This window comes from Onychomys torridus, chromosome 16 (genome assembly GCF_903995425.1).
Source record: "Onychomys torridus chromosome 16, mOncTor1.1, whole genome shotgun sequence".
Taxonomy (NCBI): Eukaryota; Metazoa; Chordata; class Mammalia; order Rodentia; family Cricetidae; genus Onychomys; species Onychomys torridus.
Window position 1 is genome coordinate 39,055,809 of NC_050458.1, and position 18,156 is coordinate 39,073,964.

At 40.8% G+C, this 18,156-nt stretch overlaps 1 protein-coding gene and 1 non-coding gene across 4 annotated transcripts in view; one reads left to right on the top strand and one right to left on the bottom strand.

Moving 5' to 3' along the window:
* Nucleotides 1-18,156, bottom strand: part of Ptk2 (protein tyrosine kinase 2) — a 225,119-nt gene that overhangs the window by 197,128 nt on the left and 9,835 nt on the right. The window lies entirely within an intron of this gene.
* On the top strand, nucleotides 10,748-10,938 carry LOC118597543. Its single transcript, XR_004946846.1, has one exon. It is a non-coding gene; the product is annotated as a U2 spliceosomal RNA (small nuclear RNA).

The window sequence follows — 18,156 nt, forward strand, 5'->3', positions numbered from 1 at the left end:
ATGTTCTTCCAGATGATCCAGGTTCCATTCCCAGCACCCACATGTCAGCCAATAACCAACCATCTGTAACTACAGTTTTGGTTACCACAGACACTGTATACAAGTGGTATACATGTATACACACATATACAAAACATGCATACACATAAAACATAAGTTAATCTTTTTTTTTTCTCAGAGCTGAGGACCGAACCCAGGGCCTTGTACTTGCTAGGCAAGTGCTCTACCACTGAGCTAAATCCCCAATCCCCATAAGTAAATCTTTTTAAAAACTAGTAACAAAACACAATCTTTCCCAATCCTACTATCAAAGATATAGCTCAAGAACATTGTGCATACTCTAAACTATGCTCCTTTACCGTTATTATGCCTCTTTCAATTTAACTTCTACCTCAGAATAGCAAGTAAACAATATATAGGCTTTGTGTCTTAAATTGTTATGTCTATTTTCATCTTTTTTAAAGATCTATTTATTTTATATGTATCAATGTTTTGTCTGAATGCATGTGTGTACCCTACATGCATGCCTTGTGCCCAAGAAGGCCAGAAGAGGGTGTCAGATCCCTTGAAACTGGAGTTACAGACAGTTGTGAGGCTGCATATAGATGCTGGAAATCAAACCCAGGTCCTCTGGAAGAGCAGCCAGTGCTCTTAACTGCTGAGCCATCTCTCCAGCCCCATAATTATTTTCTTGATTTTGTAGTGTAAACAGAGATTATGCAGAAAGAGCACTCTATTCTAGCAGCACTAAGCCCATTGAACGCCTGCTATTTTAGCCAGGGGTAACTTAAGACATGTTATGTTCTAATTGTTCCTTAATCCAATCTTATTTAAGAATATAAACCAGTATATTTTAACTATGAAACTGGAAAAAATGTCAGTATGAATTAATTCAAACAGGGACTAAAGTAGATAGTCTCTAAACTGTATAATTAAAATGCTTACATTCTTTTGCTCCAGATGGATAATGAAAAACTGAAACTTGGCTTATTACACCATGAAATACATTTTCAACTCTCCAAAGCTATCTATAAAATAAGAGTCCCTACCCTTTTTTCAATGAGTATATTTTAAGAGGGATGCAAGCAGATAGCTGGGGTCCTAGAAACTCTTTTCTCATACACACCTTTTTGCTATTGCCACCATGCTTTGCAAGCTTCTCATTCTAATGCATAATTCACTTCAGAGAGCGTTCCTACCATCTATCACTCACTAATTCATATAACCAAATTAATATCCACCATGTTAGCACTCACATGTTCAAGTAGTTGGCATGTTCAGTTCACTAATGCTACTTTAATTTTACACAGAAGGAAATTAATCAAGTTAGTAAATTATCTAAGGTCACATGATAAACATGGATAAAATTAGAGATGCAAGCACTGATTTCTTAGCACTGCTATTCTGTGCTTTAACATTTATGTTAAAACAAGTATGAGATGGAGAGGTGGCTGAGTACTGGCTGCTCTTCCTGAGGACTCAAGTTCAATACCCAGTACCCACATGGTAGATCACAACCATCTATAACTCCAGTTCAAGGAAGGGGTGGGTGGATGGGTGGGTGAGATCTGACATCCTCTTCTGGCCTCTGTGGGCACCACGCACATGCAAGCAGACAAAACACCCATGCTTTTTTTTTTTTTTTTTTTTTTTGAGGAGGGGGGTGTGTGTCCAAGACAGGGTTTCTCTGAATATCCCTGGCTGTCCTGGAACTCACTCTGTAGACCAAGATGGCCTCAAACTCAGAGATCCACCTGCTTCTGCCTCCCAAGTGCTGAGATGAAAGGTGTACACCATCACCGCTTTTTTTTTTTTTTTTTTTTTACTTTTTTCCTCCATGCACTTTTTTCAAAAAGTGCAAGCTGAGCTTTACAAAGAATCCATTGACAGAAGAGCTCTTCACAGAGATGAGCAACATTGTCATGATGTACTGACAAGTTATAAGCTATCTGGCTGGGATTCAGCAAGTAGGATTAACCCTTAGAAAAACATTTGGGGGTTGGGGATTTAGCTCAGTGGTAGAGAGCAAAGGCCCTGGGTCCAATCCTCAGCTCAAAAAAAAAAAAAAAAAGAAAGAAAGAAAAGAAAAAGAAAACTATTTGGTGCTAAGGGCTAAACTCACTATTTCTTAACCAGTAACATCCTTTCTTAAGTCATTTTATTGGTGGCAGAAGGAAATGCAAATCAATGCTGCTAGTTGTGTAACCTGAGGAGCTCCTTCAACACAGGTAACAGAAACCCTGAGAATAATTCAGAACCAGTCACTGTGAAGCAAAGCTGGGGTTTGTTAAGAAAAAGAAATGCAAACCCAACGGATAGGTAAATAAAGGCTGGGAGAAAAGAGAGCAGGGGAGAGGTGCTTAAATATCTTGAATGTATGTCTTCTTATGGCTTTGAAATTACATTGTTTAAAGGATTTGATTCATGACTGAGTCAAAGATTAAGTAGTTTTAAAAAAACTGATATATGTCTTTTATCTTAGAATTCCCTTCAATAAATGAAATTGTAAGGTAGTTTAGTGCTGTGGATATCGCTCTGTGTAAATAAAGTTCTGATTGGCCAGTGGCCAGGCAGGAAGTATAGGCGGGACAAGAGAAAAGAGAATTCTGGGAAGTAGAAGGCTGGGGAGACACCGCCAGCCGCCGCCATGAGAAGCAACATGTAAAGACACTGGTAAGCCACAAGCCATGTGGCAAAGTATAGATAAGCAGAAATGGGTTAATTTAAGATAGAAAAAGTAAGTAACAAGAAGCCTGCCACAGCCATACAGTTTGTAAACAATGTAAGTTTCCATGTGCTTTCTTGTTTGGGTCTGAGCGACTGTGGGACTGGCAGGTAAGAGAGATTTGTCCTGACTGGGCCAGGCAGAAAAACTCCAACTACAGTTTAGGCTGTACACTGTCCAAGTTTACCAATGAGAAAGGCGTGCTGACAAGATTAAACTCAAAATTCATATACATTTGGCCTTAAGCATGGTTAATTAGTTGTTTTAATTATTTTTCCAATTCCTTTCAGAAAAGTTTGTCATCTCTATGTAGGTGTAGTGATTTATTGTCAATTTGACATAATCTAGATCTACTGGAAAGACAATTTTATTAAAGGCTTATCTCGATCAAACTGGCTTGTGGGTATGTCTGTGGGAAATTGTCTTGATTAGGTTGGCATGGTGGCACCATCCCCTAGGTTTGGATCCTGGACTGTGTAAGAGTGGAAACAGTGAGCTGAGTAGTAAGCATGCCATCATGAAATTCTCTTCTTCTGATTTCTGAACAATGTGACTAGCTGCTCCTGTCACCTGGACTCCCTTGCTATGATGAACTATAACTTGGAATGTGAAGTAAAATAAACCTTTCCTCCTCCAAGTTGCCTTTTTGTGGTAATACAGTATTATGAAACTCTCTCTTACATTCTAAGAGATTGAAACTTCTGCTGGACCTCACAACCCAGCTAATACATACTTTGAGATCACTTAAGACTGCTCTCCTGCTGTGTACTCAGCCTGTTTGTTTAATGTGCCTTTAAGAGAACAGTGTAACAACCAACATTGCTTGTCTTGGATTTCCCTTGTAATCAATTTTACAATATAAGCTAATACAACATAGATTTAACTTTAAGTTATGTACTGTTCCTTGACCCTGACCCAAAGTAATACATGTGCATATGTGTGTGTATTATAGTAACAATTTGCTAAAAACAGCAAAACAAGTCCAAAGTGGCCTTGTACAATAAATATCCACCATTAATGCTGAAAGGAACATGGATATAGTCTATATGCAGCAATGTTTACAGCATTGCTTGTTATCTGGATCTGTTGGAAATCCATAAAGTTTCATCCCTGTAAAACTGTTAAAGATTTCTATGAAGTACCTACCCCTCATTCTTTCCCCATGTGATGTTTTCTGTGCTGTTCAATAAAAGAGACAGCAAAGCCCTTTATTAGGGACAGAGTCACAAGACAGCATTCAGGTACAGCACAGATTCAAACTCATACAAAAGAGTACAAAAAGGCCAGAAACCATAAACTACAGACAGATGGAAGACAGGGAAAGAAGAGGAGAATTCAAACTTGTTCCCTCTTGGTCAAACTATCTTAATGCGACACTAACAAATGTTCGTGCTTCTGAGGCTATCTTTAACATATTTAACAGACTCATTTTTCTTGTGGTATTTTATCACAGCAACAAAAATGAAATTAGGCTGGGCAGTGGTGGCGCACGCCTTTAATCCCAGCACTCGGGAGGCAGAGCCAGGCGCATCTCTGTGAGTTCAAGGCCAGCCTGAGCTACAGAGTGAATTCCAGGAAAGGCTCAAAGCTACACAGAGAAACCCTGTCTCGGAAAAAAAACAAAAAAGAAAAGAAATTAGGGCAGCAGGTAATCCTGACATCAGTTTTGGTTTTGTCAGCTGTATAAAATTCTTGACTTTTAACCACCAAGCACTTTAAACTAGATTCAGAAGACCTCTTCTTTTCTCATGTTCCCATCATCTCTTCTTTCAATTCTGCCCCAATATGTGATGTTCTCCACTGTTCAAAACAAACTATGACTTCATATGGACTTCCTGTCTAAGCTTGGTCTACCAACTTCTGCACTTAGACAGGTCAGAGGTTATATTCTTTAGGAAAAAAAAAAAAAAAAAAAAAAAAAGCAACAGATCTAGTATGGTAGGGCAGTGGTGGCACAAACCTGCACTCCCAGCACTCAGAAGGCAGAAGCAGAATCTCTGTAAGTTCAAGGCCAGCCTGGTCTACAAAGAAAGTTCCAGCCCAGTCAGGGCCATACTGTGAAACCCTATCTGAACCCACACCCAAAATCAATGTTGGTATGGTTATGAAAATCACCTGGGCAAACCAAAAGTTCTTTATGCTTCAAAATTAGTTCCTAGCCAAAAATTTTGGGGAACTTGCCATGGTCAGAATACTGTGTGTCATTCATCATATGCCAGCGTTAGTACAGGGACTGCCATGCAATTGGCACTGAGTCACTGACTAAATAAATACCCTAAGCCAGGAAAAGAAGCTATGAACTTACTGACTTCTGAAAAGTGAGTGAGTATTAACAAGAAGATGCTCATTCTATATGCAGGACAAGTGACATAAAAACCGCTTTCTAGTCCTTAGAGTACTGAGGGTGTGGAAGCAACCAAGATTAGGAGCTGCCCTTGCTCAATACCAGAAAGATTCTGCCCTAAAAGTAATAGTTTTTAATTACTTATGACTATCCACAAACTAAGAAATCAATCTATCAATTTATAAGCATTCTGAAAATGTCTAAATAACAGAGGAAGAAAATCACTTTAAAGAGGGTTCAAATCTAGGAGCATTTCCTTCATCAAGGACTGAAGTGCTTGGCCTGATTCCTTTTTGTCTTTTTTGAGTCTCACTTTACAGCACAAATGGGCTTTAAATCCACTATGTAGACCAAGATAGCCTTAAATTAGCAATCCTTCCTCACGCAGCTAAGTGCTAACATTAGAGGTTTACACCACATCTGGCTTTCTGATCTGAATTTCAAAGCAAAATCTTTCCAAAGCCAGCACTCTCTACCACAGTTCCACTCTGCACATCAGATAATGCCCCATCCACAAGATTTCCACTATGTCAAAGTCTTAAAGTGTTAAAGAAACACTCTCAGACAGGCTGGTGGACATACCAGTAATCCCTGTCACTTGGGAGGCTGGGGCAGAAGTATTTAAAGTTCAAAGTGTGGTAGCAAATGACTTAGCACTTGGGAGGTGAAGTCAATACATAACTCCGGGTATATAGTGAGTTTATAGGCCACATAAGACCCCATCTCAAAAAAAAACCAAAAACAAATAAAAAAAGTTCAAAGCCTGCCTGGGTTCACAGTAAGTTCAAGACCAGCCTGAACAACTCAGCAAGACTTTATCTCAAAATAAAAAGTAAATGGAGTAAAGCCCAAAGTTCAATTCCAAGTACTTAAAAGAAAAAACAAAAAGAAATATCTTATTTGAAGTAATTAATGGACAGTATGTTTCAAGATAAGGCCATTCTTCAAGCATATTCAGAAGAACTAATTGCTGTCACGGTATATGACAAGGATGATTCCATCTATATCAGAAAGACACCAAATAGCCGGGCGGTGGTGGCGCACACCTGTAATCCCAGCACTCGGGAGGCAGAGCCAGGTGGATCTCTGTGAGTTCGAGGCCAGCCTGGTCTACAGAGTGAATTCCAGGAAAGGCGCAAAGCTACACAGAGAAACCCTGTCTCCAGAAAAAAAAAGAAGGGTCCACTTAAAGATCAAATTTAACAAGTAACCAGAGGACCTCCTGTATCAACTGGGGAGGTAACTCATCACAGATCGTTTGGACATCAAGGTCCAGCTAAAAATGAAGACCAACACCTAAAAATGAAGACCAACACCTAAGTTAGTGGAACAGTCTACAAAGTGAAGGGCTCCAGGTCAAGTGAAGAGGTCAGCATGCTCCACCTTTTGCTCTCCTGGAAAGGAAGGGCAGAATGACTAAAAACACTGTTTTCATTTATGGAAAAGTAAGCAGCAGCAGTGAGTAAGAGAAGATTGGAATATAAACAACCACCACCAGATCAGCAGATGTAAACAAGACTCAGACCCTCCTACCAAGCTATTCAAAACATGGGAGATACAAAACAACTGTCCTCTGCCTAAGAAGAACCAGAACAACTCAATTCCCCTGGCAGACTTTGTTGACTACCATGGGAGGCCTTACCCACTCGAAGGAGTGGATGGGGGTAGAGCACTAGGGAGGTGTGGAGGGGGAGAAGGGGAGGGAAGGGGATCTGGGGTTGGTATGTAAAATGGAAAAAATTTAATAAATAAATATATTTAAAATTTTTTAAAAGACTATAATAAAATAGAAAAGATAAATTATAATTATTGAACATGTTATATTTGAAATATCATTAAATAAAATGTTAACAAAATTAAAAAAAAAAAAAAACCCTGGCAAAGAAAGATTCAGACAAGTCAATCCTATGCTACTGCAGATGTGAGAATTAATTAATTGTAAGCACACACACAATATGCTCAGCATCACAAATTTTCTTCCATTATCTCTTCAGCCCAACCATGTGGACTCTCCCTCAAGACTACCAAGGATCTCAGCATAGCTAAGTCCAATGGACACTACTCAATCTGTTAGGAGACGCATCACCCTCTCATCTTCTCTGGGCTTCTTTTCATCCCTGAAGCAGTCCCTCCTCTTCCCCCAAAGTCGTTCTAGAGTTCCCCAAGGCTCTGTCCTTCCACCCCACCTCTGCTTGCCTTGTGGCATTCCCACTTAACATGCTATCTGCATGCTCACACCATCTCAGATTTCTCTTCTGAACCTGTATACCCAATTGTCTGACTGTCAACCTACATCCATCCATACTCCACCATTTGCAACGAGACGTGGGAGCCACATTCCAGAAACTCCCACTTTCTACAAATCAGTCAGAGCTAACAGAGAAACTCTTGCAAGATTGGTAGGATGAAAGAAAACTCTGTTCTTAGGTTAGTCAGTATGTAGAAAGGAAATTAATAAAGAACCAAGACCTTATGTAGCCTCTACTAAGAATTCCCAGCAGCCTCTAAGAAATATCCCAGGAACCACAGCAACCAGTAATTGTTGAAACTGCCTAGCACAACTAACCCCACAGGTACTCCTGGAAGTGCTAATTCCCCAGCCCTATCACCTCTATCAAGGGAAGCCTAATTCCTTGTACTTAAAATCAGTCTATGTTAGTTTCTGTTTTTCTGACTAAACCTGAAGGACTGACTCTGTATTTATAAAGATCATCCTTAGACCCCTTAAAGAAGTGCAGCATCATTAAAGATGAGTGGACAGGGCTGGGCAGTGGTGGCACATGCCTTTAATCCTAGCACTCCGGAGACAGAGGCAGGAAGATCTCTGTGAGTTTGAGGCCAGCCTGGTCTACAGAGTGAGTTCCAAGACAGAATCCAAAGCTACACAGAGAAACTGTCTCAAAAAAAAAAAAAAAAAACCACATACAAACAAAAAACCAAGATGAATGGACAGAATGTCCAACAGGTATCTCAAAGATCAGTACTGAACTTGCCTTCCAAATCTTTACGGTTTACACCAAAACCACATAGTGAGATCCTGTCTCAAATAAATAAATAATACACCTTTGGGGGCTGGAGAGATGGCTTAGTGGTTAAGAGCACTGACTGCCTCTTCCAGAGGTCCTGAGTTCAATTCCTCACAACCATCTGTAATGAGATCTGGTACACTCTTCTGCCCTGCAGGCATACATGCAGGCAGAACATTGTATACATGATAGATAGATAGATAGATAGATAGATAGATAGATAGATAGATAGATAGAGATCTATCTATCTTTAAAAAAGTAATAAACCTTTATAGTTCATTACCTCAGTTTACAGTGTCCAATCCCCACCTAGATGCCCAGGCTAATCCTTGACTCATCTCTTCCTCCCACATTCCCTATCCAACCAACCTGTCAGCAAGTAACATTCTTCCTGCTGAACTGTCTAGCAACTGTCCTTTGATGCCAAGTATACACCCGTACTGCAATGAGCTCTACCTCTGTTCAATGAAATGAATTCAACAGCATCTACTACAGGTAGAGCTGATGTGTCACTGTTTAACCTCCTCAGTCTCCATTTTACATTTATGCTAGATAATTTTTACCTACTGAATTATCACATTGTAATGGCAAATGTTTTATAATCCCCCCAAAATGAGCCATTTCCCAGCATGACACCTATTCTTAATTCAAATCCCTAAAAGATATGTTAGGACAGGTGTCAAATATGACAGACAAACTTAGAGCACAAGATCATGCTCACTTGTATAAAAAAAATACATAATTTTTTTCATTTTGGGGGGTTTTATTCTGGAGTTTGTGTTTGCTTATTTTGAGGTGGAGTATCATTGCGTTGCCTAGTCTGGTCCTAAGCAATCCTACTGCCTCAACCTCCTGAATATATGGACTACAGATATGCACCACTATAGGCAACAGCTTCACTTTTTAATTTCACAGTAAATGATACTACACATAGCTATGGCATATTCTCTACCAAAAAAGAAAATGATTTCTTGAACTCTTTAGTAAAAGAAATAATTTGCTTTTCTAGGACTGATGCACTAAAGGATTGACTGAGAATGTGTGTGTGTGTGTGTGTGTGTGTGTGTGCACGCACACGCGCGCCAGCCATTTGTATACCTGGTTCCTGCAGAAACCAGAAAGGAGTCTCAGATCCCCCAGAAATGAAGTAACAGTTATAAGCCATCATGTCTGTGCCAGGAATTGAACCTGGGTCCTCAGAATAACAGTCAATGCTCTTAACCCCTGAGCCATCTCTCCTGTCCATAAAGGATTATTTTGCCCAAAAAAGGGTTAGAGCCTTTGCCTAACTACTAGGAGGGAACATTAAGAGACAGAGGCCGGCAGATCCTCCAATCTCTATGAGTTTTAAGTCACACAGGGCTAAATAGTGAGGCCTTACCTCAAAAATTTAAAAAAAAAAAAAAAAAAAAAGAGCTGGGCATGGTGGCACATGCCTTTAATCCCAGCACTGGGGAGGCAGAGCCAGGTGGATCTCTGTGAGTTCAAGGCCAGCCTGATCTACAGAGTGAGTTCCAGGACAGCCAAACATACACAGAAAAACCCTGTCTTAAAAGAGAGAGAGAGAGAGTTTAAAAAAAAAAAAATGGAGGAGGCTGCATGGCAGAGTCTCAAATGTATATTGATAAGTGAAGAAACCAGTTTGCAAAAGCTATAGATAGTGCTTCCAATTCCATTGGATTGGGGAAAAGACAAGGCCAGGGAGATAGTGGCCAGGCCTGATAGGGGAGGATAAATGGTCAGACCGCAAGAACTCTGTAAAGCCATGGCATGATCTTGTAGGACTCAATAGCATGTGAGTATGTAGGTATGTGGCACTCTGCATTTGTCAAAACCCACAAAATTTAAATTAAAAAATAAATAAAAGTTATATCTGTTTACTTGAGAACCTTAAAGAGCAGGATTCCAGACCTGCTCTCTGAAATGGTAAGCCATGCTAGTGCCAGACTTGCATTTATGACCCATCTCCCCTAAGAAACCTTGGACACCATATCTCAGGTGAGCTAAGGTAGGCAGTTCCATGTATGCTGCCATATACTGATGGGAGTGAGCAAGTGCTGACCACACAACCCACTAAGAGGGCAGAAGGAGCTCACACAGGTCTCTCCTGGACTCTCCTGGTGTGCTTTCCATTCCTGATTTTAGGTCTGTACCCTTTTGCTATAATAAATGATATAATAAACAGTAACCCTGATGCCTTCTAAGCACAGTACACAGCCAGTCAAGTCTCATGTTTTGAAACCCCTAAGGACAAGAGCTTTTGTTTTTTTAAAGCTTTGTGAATAGTTCTTGCAAATAATTGAATCTGTGGCAGTTTGAGGGCCCTCCAAATTTTACAATGCACAGCACTAGAGCAGTATTTTTCACACTGTAGGAATGATCATTTAAAATCGTAAGCTAGCAAGACTGGTGCATACTCAGCACTCAGGAAGCTCAGACAGAAAGTTTACAGGAGTTGGAAGCCAGTATTGCTACCGAGTGGCAAGAGCTGTCTCAAAAACAAACAAAACAACAACAGCCAGGCATGGTGATGTGTGCCTTTAGTCCCAGCACTAAGGAGGAAGAGGCAGGTGGATCTCTATGAGCTCCAGGCCAGTCACACAGGGAGACCCTGTCTCAAACAACAACAAAGTCAAAACACATTAAAATAAAATCGCTTCTCGGCCTTTTGGCTAAGATCAAGTGTAGTAGCTGTTCTTATCAGTTTAATATCTGATACGTCCTCTATCCGAGGACAATATATTAAATGGGTTTTTGGAAGTAGGAGTTGGAATAGGAGCTTGCTCCGTCCACTCCACGCATCGACCTGGTATTGTAGTACTTCAGGGAACAGTGCACCACCTCGGGGAATAAAATAAATAAATAAATGAATGAATGAATGAATGAATGAATGAATGAATAATAAAATGTAATGCAGAGGATTTGCTACTCCAGCAGGCATGAAATGACAATCTAAGGCTGGCTGTAGTGTATATATTGCTGTTTATTCTCCCAACAGTGAGTATCAAGTACACTACTCTCTGAACCACTCATGAGCCTGATAAGGCAAGAAGCTGCTCTTACTCAATAATCCTCAGCTTCTAGCACTACAGCCCTTCAAGAAAATCCTTTAAGATAGATTAGATAGCTAGAGGCTGGGCAGTGGTGGCACACAACTCTAATCCCGGCACTCAGGAGGCAGAGCCAGGTGGATCTCTGTGAGTTTGAGGCCAGCCTGGTCTACAGAGCGAGTTCCAGGATAGGCTCCAAAGCTACACAGAGAAACCCTGTCTCGAAAAACCAAAAATAAAAAGATAGAGAGATAGACAAACAGACAAGTAGGTCAGAACTAGCAGTATTTTGGTTATTTTTAAACAGGGAATTGGGGTCAGAAAGACGGATCAGCAAGTAAAGGCACAAGCCTGGTGACCTGAGTTTGTAGTTGGAAGTTTTCCTATGTCCAGCCTGGTCCTACAGACCATTTAGCAATTCATCTTACATGAGTTCAATTCTTGGAATCTACATAAAGGTGGAGAGAATTAACTCCGTAAAGTTGTCCTTTGACAGCCACATGCATGTCATAGTACATGCCCACAAAAAGACACAAAGACAAAATAATATGAATATGAGTGTCTTTTCAATCTTCATGTCTTCAAGATAATTCGGAAATTAGTGCCAGGAACCAGAGGAAAGAGTTCAATTATGTCTACTTCTGTCTATTGCCAAAAGTAGCAATGGTTCCAATCTCCTCTTTGCCTTTTACAGGAAAGCATGTTTCACAAACTGTGTTATACTCATCCCACCACTAACAGGCTCTGGCTGAGCTGTGAATCAACAATCAAGATTCTCTGAGTGATTTCCCCCTAATTCACCTTGCCCTCTCTGGTTTATCTCCTGAACTCACATGAAAGAGCTCTGGGCCCTAACTTTAAATCTATCTTCACAATTCTAGACGACTTACAGCAATTAGGATACTGGGGGACAAAGTAAAACTGGAAAAGTTTGAATGTTTTCCTATAAACTGGCAAAAAGCAGAGTTCTAGGACAGATGAAATCAAAGACACTAACTCTTTGCCAAACACAGAACCAATCATGAACTACTATCAAAAGACAATTTCTACACAGACATTACCAATTTAAACTAAGTCATTTTTGCCCCCTGGTTCAAGTGTATTCATTCCTATACAACTAAAGTTACTTCTTCCAAATAGAAAGCAAAATGCAAATTAATTTTCCATCAGACTAAGCACAGTAGATTGTCATTTTTTGGTTAACGTTAAGTCACTACTATGTCTAGGCCTGAAATCTGAGAATGACATCTGAAACCATAAGGTCTACTATGACTTCTCTATTATTACAACACTCAATCACTTCTTCCATCTTCGCAACCTATGACCTGTTGTCCCCAATAGAAGTTAGGAGTCTAAGACAGCACTTCTCCAATCTCTCCTCCCTAAAGTCTACCCAGGTAGGACAGGTATCTCACATCTTTGCAGGAATGGCTACTATTTGTGCTCCAATCCACTGACTGAAACAGCTTGTATCTCAACAATCAGCCACCAGGGGCCCTACTGCCCTGCTCTAACCTAGGGGCTCTCCAGGACATCACAAATGTGCTGTTTCACATTTCACTGGTATATACTTCTAACCTAATCCGAGGGGTCAACATAGCACTCCAAAAGAGACACTATCTCACAGCCATGTAAAATTTTAGACTACTCTTAACAGTCTATAACCCTTAGCTTTGTCTAATGTTCCACAGCATGCTGAAGACAGTCCCATCAAAGTCCCAAACAGCTGGCTGGCCTATGAGACACCCAAGTTGTAGGGTAGGGGCCCAAGGGGAATTAAAAAAAAAAAAAAAAAATTTAATTGCTGATTGATACATTCCAACTTAGGACACAGTTGGTGTGTATGAGTTTACCTGACAGCTTGGGCTTGATACAAACAGCTTTTTTTTTTTTTTTTTTTTTTTTTTTTTTTTAAAGACACACTTTCTCTGTATAGCCCTGGCTGTCCTGAAACTAGCTTCATAGACCACACTGGTCTCATACTCACAAAGATCCACCTGCCTCTGCTTCTGCCTCTGAGTGCTGGGATTAAAGATGTATGCCACATCCCTACCCCCAGGCCCAGACAGCTATTTTAAAGGTAACTATCTGGTCTTTCCTCACGGACACTGCTCCAGTTTGTCAAGTACAGCCTAACACCAAAGAAGGTCACACTTCTTCTCTGGCCTCCCTTCCTGATGAATCTTGAGGTACAGGAACTCATTCATTCATACACAGTTCTGCTTACAGTTTCAGGGGTTCATGGTTCTGGGAGAGAGCATGTCTGCCTCAGAGCAACAGTTTACAGTTTCACCCGTGAGGGGAAAGGAGCCAGAAGTTCATGAGCTAGTTAACAGAGTAGAGACCAGGGAACTGACCTGCTGTCCCCTGGATCCTTGGAATCTTGACTTTCTTTTCATGGTCAGAGCTTGCACAAACAGTCTTCAAAATCAATCCTTCACTGTTTTCCTAATTAAGGCCTTTTCCAGCACAACATAATCACAAGGCTACAAGAACATATCAGAGCTCTGAACTCTGCCCCCTTTGTCTTGCTAACTAAGCCACAGCAAAGTAACTATTTACTCTATGAATATGATGATAAAGTATGAGTTCTTCCCCTTCTAAGGTAAGTGATTCTGTGACACCTTCCTTATGAGCCCTGTGATTCCAATAAAACTATTCTGATATACAGACCTCTTCCTGTCACTCTGGGACCCAAAGTTTCTATCAGAATCAAGTGCAAACTGCTCCACTCCAATCCTGTCTGATAGAAACTTCTCAATCTAACCCAACCTGAACCATTCCAGACAGGAGCAAAACTTTCAGTCCACAACACCCAGCTTCTCACAACCCCATGCCCTTGTATGTGAACAGAATTTCCTTTACCAACTCCCCTCTCCAGGGGACTAATTTCCCCATTCAGCCTAGTCATTTCTTTATGGTTCCTGGGCTAAGCATTGTTCATGTTTAAAGAGCTGTCTTTGTTTTTAAAAGAAATAGGGATACATGATCGCAAAAAGAAAAGAGAATGTGTGATAGGTCATATGCTGCCAACAAAGACTGAGTATCTGCCAAGCCTTGATGTGCTCAGGCACCACCTATAGGATCCCTAAGCACTGCTGGGACAAGGCCGCTGCACACATAACACAGCAGAGCATGGCACTGACCACTAAGTTGTGCCGGTCTCACTCCTCACAAATATACCTTCAGGACAACTCCTGTTCTGGGCACAAAACATTTAACAAACATTCAGCAAATGAAATAACTAGTATAAGTACAAGCTAGTAAAGCCCATAGGAGAGAAGAATGAATCTCTAGTATTAAAATACTAACTAATGGCCAGGTGGTGGTGGCGCACGCCTTTAATCCCAGCACTCGGGAGGCAGAGCCAGGTGGATCTCTGTGAGTTCAAGGCCAGCCTGGGCTACAGAGCAAGATCCAGAAAAGGTGCAAAGCTACCCAGAGAAACTCTGTCTCGGGGGATTAAAAAAAAAAAAAAAAAAACTAACTAAATGTGGGAAAGACACTAACTTCATTTACATACCATTTCATATAGTAACTACACAGTCACTTCAAAAGCTGGGATGATAAATACTGTAAATAAAAGGTCCTGGGATGAACAGAAACCAAATTAACTTATCAAAAGTCAGGGTCCAGGCCAAGAGTGTTTAAAAACAACAACAACAAAAAAAAAAACCCCACTTTAGTCATCAGTTAATGATACCAAGAACAATAGCAGTAAAAACAAAGTTGGATGGTGGTGACACATGCCTTTAATCCCAGCACTCTGGAGGCAGAGGCAAGCAGACCTCTGTGAGTTTGAGACCAGCTTGGTCTACAGAGCAAGTTCCAGGACAGTCAGGATTGTTATACAGAGAAACCCTGTCAGGAAAGACCAACAACAAAACACCTTTTCTGGAAAGAAATGAGGGCTAACATGTGTGACCTCTGTACTTTGGAGGTGGAAGCAATATGTAGTTTGAGGTCAGTTTAAGCTACAGAGTGAGATCTTGTCTTAAGAAAGTGAGAAATGCTTCTCCTGTTGATATTGGTTTCATTTTTGCTGCTGTTCTGACTTTTTGTTCTGACAAAAAGTGAGTGGAGAAGGGGTTTACTCAACTTACAATTCCAGGTTACAGACCCTACAGAAGTCAGGAGTCAAAGCAGGAAGTAGCTAGCCACATCCCAAAACAAGAGCACAAAGAGAGAACGCATGTATGCTTAGTGCACAGCCTACTTTCTCCATTCTTTTTTTTTTTTTTTTTTTTCCGAGACAAGGTTTCTCTGTGTAGCTTTGCACCTTTCCTGGAAATATTTTCTCCATTCTTAACACAGACCAGGATTCAACCCAGGCAATAGTGCCACTCACAGTAGGATGGGTCTTCCCACATCAATCCAACCAAGACAATGCCCTACAGACATCTCCATAAGCCAACCTGGTCTAGGTCATCCCTTGCTGAGACTTTGGAACTGTGTCACGTTGACAAATGAAACTAACCATCACACTGTCACAGATCTTCCTTGCTCTACAAACTGTAATATCGTATCTTCAATACATAGAGTCTGGCAGCGAGTGGGGAGGTATTTTAATTTCTAACTCATTACTTAACTGAGAATTTTCAAATTAATGCTACTTCTTATGGGGAGGGATACAATGGATATCCAAAATACGACTAGGCTATATAGCTCTAGAATAATTACAAATGAAATATTTTATTTCTTCTCTCTTTTTTTTTTTTTTTTTGTAAGAGTCAGTCCTTGAGAAATCAATAAAGATTAAACAGCTTAATTAACAAATGCCACTGAAAGGCAGGCAGCTGCAGCCACAGCATGACCCTCACATGCCAGCTAAGCTGACACAATGCCAGCTGAGGGAATCAACTTTTGAGCTTCAATGCAGGTAGAATAGAGTCCAAAAGCCAACAGTGCACATTAACACCTCAGCTTCAGCCAGGAAAAAGCACACATTTTCATGGGCAGATAAAAAACAGAAGAAAAATTCTATTAACTTAAAACAACTAACAAGCAGTTTTGCACATGGGTTGCTGTCCATTGCAGAGCAGTAAACCATCACCTGCAGGCCAACCTGGCCTCACTTGATTCTGTTATTAGATTTTTTACAAGACTAAAGGAATGATAAGTGTGTTATTCATGTGAAAATTATATTTCAGAGTCCAGGAATAAAATCAGGTTGTTCACAATCACCTCATTCCTTTACTAGCACCCTCTGCATTACAAGAGATAGGCACTGGTAATGCAGGTAGTCTATGATCTGAAAAGCCTGAAATATCTTCCTTCCTCTGAGTTCTCAATGCTTCTTTCTTTTAAAAGATTTGTTGGTCAGGCGGTGGTGGAGCACGCCTGTAATCCCAGCACTCGGGGAGGCAGAGACAGGCGATCTTTGTGAGTTTGAGTCCAGCCTTGTCTACAGAGTTCCAGGACAGGCTACACAGAGAAACCCTGGGGGGGGGGGATGGGATTTGTTTGTTTTTAAGGGCTAGGTGTGGTGGCACAAGCCTTTAATCCTAGCACTCAAGAGGAAAAGGCAGGTGCATCTGTATGTGTTCAAGGCCAGCCATGAAGTGAGTCCCTGTCTCAAAAAAAAAAAAAAAGGAAAAACGGCAAAAAAGATTTATTTCATTTTATGTATGTAAGTGCTTAGCCTGCATATATGCATGTGCAGCACATAAGTGCCTGTTGCCTGAGAAAGCCAGAAGAGGGCATAAGATCCCTTGGAACTCAAGTTTTTGACAATTATAAGCCAATATGTGGGTGCTGAGAACCAAACCTGGTTTGTGGTGGTGGTGTCTGGTTTCTGGCTTTTAGAATTTGAGACAAGGGTCTGGCTATGCAGCCCTGACTGTCCTGGAACTGAGTATACACACACACACAACCAGGCCAGCTTTGAATGCAGAAAGATACACTTGCCTTTACCTCCCAAGTGCTGGGATTAATGGTATTCATCATCACCACACTCAGCCAAGCTGGTTTAGTTTTAATCAAATATGAAGGGGTGAAGTAAGATACAAAGAAGGGAAATAGCCAGGGAAGGGAATCCCACCTCCGTGTCTGCTGAAGTCTCTTGTCTGCTCAGAGTCAAGAACTCCAACACAATTAAATTTGCCATGCAGATTGCCCACATAAAACCTGGTGTAGCAGCACATGCTTGTCATCCCAATACTTGAGAAACAGAAGCAGGACAATCAGTTCTAGTCAACCTAAGCTACATGGTGCTTTATATAAACAAACAAACAAACAAACAAACAAACAAACAATCCTGACACAGAGATACTACTCCTTTTATACAGAGTTTTTCAAATAAGAATGTTAAAATGGCACTGAATCATGCTTACAGCCTGATTCATATGGGGCCTTACTTCTTTCCCAATTGTAATCTTGCAATTAGTTATCTGAGAATCTGAACCAGGACTATAAACTTCATCTAGATTGGAAGCATTTCAACTCCCTCTTGATCCACAGTTGACCTTCTCATCATACTCCCACCCACTGCACCTTAGAACAGCTCTACAACATCACTGGAAAAAAGGAAAGAGGGGCACTTTAGAAATCCTTTAGACAATGTAACTTCAAATGTCACAAAATCACTATGGCTGTTACAACAGTTGGGGCAGCTCTCTTGAGAATAGCACACTTGCACTTGGGTGTGTCAACCTCCAGGTATGTGAAAGTTGTTTCTTAATAAATTCCAACTCTACCTGGTATTGACTCATCCTGAAATTCTCTGCCTGCACAGTGTCAAAAAAAGCAGTTTCACGTGAATGCAGATCCCTGAAAGAACTACGAGGCCACCCGACACTCCTGCATGGAAGGGAAGGGCACCAAACAAGGCCCTAGGTAAAGGGCCAGTCCGTTTAGGGACCCACTGCCTTGATTACAATGCTGGGTCATTAAGACCCTGGGTGGTCAGTGGTTCAATTCTTTCCCTCTCCTTTCTAAAGAAAAGTGTCATGAATTGTATTTCATTTGAACAAGAGTACCAATGTTACAGCATATATGCTCCCAAAGCAAGTT